Here is a 1943-nt window from a genome sequence, read left to right on the forward strand (position 1 = left end):
CGCGCGATGCGATTTTTCACGAGCTAGCTGGGAAAGAAAGGGGAAAATGAAAAGGGGTAGGGGGCAGCAATGATGCGCAGCTCTGCCTCCCCCCCCCCTTTCCCATCCCACGCGCGCTGCTCACCTTATCCAGCGACAGGTCTCCTCCCTCGATGGCCTTGAACGGGTAGAGGGCCACCACCACTTTGTTGCGGACCATCACCTTCTCCTGGAACAACAACAACAAAAAAGGCAACATGAGCGTAACGCCTGGCTCGGCGCACCTGAGATGCGATCAAGTTTAAAGTGGCTTCCACTCGCGTTGTCTGAGCCCCCCCCCCCCCCACTCTACCCCTCCTCCTCCTCCTCCCCGGCTGAACGCCAGAAGAGCTGAGAGCCTTGAGGCGCCTTGTGGCCATACAAAAAACAACAAAAAAGACATCGACACGGTTAAAAGCGACTGCCTGAAAATTGCCGCTACTTCTGCTTGAAAACCAATCACTTTATTGTTCTAGAAAAGGTTTTCAGGCAAGTGTGGTAATTTCCAAGAAGCAATCGCATTTAAGCGTGCTCCGCGCTGTGACGCCCTGCGAAACGGCGAAGGGTAGCGACCGGGTGGTGCTGGCCTACCCTACCCCCCCCCCCCCTCCAAAGCGAGGCGAGGCTGTGTGGCGCGCATGAGATAATGCGACCCAGAGCGGCGTGAATTCTTGCACTGCTGGCTGCCCTCTCTGAGGTCCGGCTAGAGTCCGACTGGAGTCCGACTGGAGTCCGACCGGAGTCCGCAAGGGGCCAGGGCCAGCAGGGTGGAGCCGAGGGGCGGCTCAGCAGCGTGCAGCCGCGCGTTGGGCTGTTTGCACTTGCAGCGGGGCGTGGCGTGGCGTGGCGTTGCGGGGGTGGGGGTGAGGTGGTTGGACGGGGAGGCCGTGGAGGAGGCGAAAACGGATTACATTATCCCGGCGCCGGCCGCGAGCCCCTTTGTGTATTCCACGTACCTCCCTCCTCCTTGAAATATTCCCACAAGTGCCAGAGGAAATGCCCTCCCCGGCCCGGCCGCGGCGCCGGCAAGGGGGATGGAATACACAAGACACGCAACACTGCGAAAATTATTTCCGGTAAAGTTGTGTATGTGATGTTTCGCCGTAGTTTTGATTTATTGACGCAGTTCTGTAAAGTTGTCGCGATTATGCGACACGCTCGTCCGCTTTTGCGAAACGGGGGTAGAGGGCGTCGTCGTTGCGCGCCTGCGCAGCAACCCGCATGTACAGCAAAATTGTAGGGTGCACGTCGCTTAGGGATCGCTATTCGGCACTAGCCGTTACGAACCTGCCCAGCTGAGCCTTCAGCAAGCTCTCGAAGCGCCTGGTAGGTAGGCAACATATTGGTTGGAGTGCATGCGTGTACCGCGGGGTGGCCTACCCTCAGCCTCGCAGGCGCTAAGCTCCCGTATTTTATTTTTACCTAAATGAATCTGAAACAAAAGGACGTGCTTTTCGAAACGATTCCTCGCCGAGCCCACACCTGTCTTTACGATCCGTGTTCCTGACCATACCCAACGGCGTCTAGATTCACCGAATGCAGTGTTTTGTTCGAATCCACCAAACTCACTTACTTACGTTAGCCCAACTCACTTTTAGTAATTTGGTGATTTTCAGAGACCGCATAGAAATTTGAGCCCGGTCCAATTTCTATTTCGAATTTAAGGTACGATTTTAAATTATTTGGTTCGAGGTTTGCAAAGTTTTCAATTTTCCCCGGGCTCTCCTCCTGCTCGATGTGTCAAGAGGAATACCATGGACGCGATGGACGCTGCTCCGGCAGGCAAAGCTATGGGCAGTCAAACCCACACGTACGGCACGGCACGAGGGAGGCACGGCCCGAGGCACGGGCACTCGACTCGCACGCAAATGAATTCAATAAACGCGCCGCGGGAAGCAAGCACTTTAAAATGAATTCCCCCCCCC

This window comes from Frankliniella occidentalis, unplaced genomic scaffold, assembly GCF_000697945.3.
Source record: "Frankliniella occidentalis isolate FOCC.00 unplaced genomic scaffold, Focc_3.1 Scaffold41, whole genome shotgun sequence".
Lineage (NCBI taxonomy): Eukaryota > Metazoa > Arthropoda > Insecta > Thysanoptera > Thripidae > Frankliniella > Frankliniella occidentalis.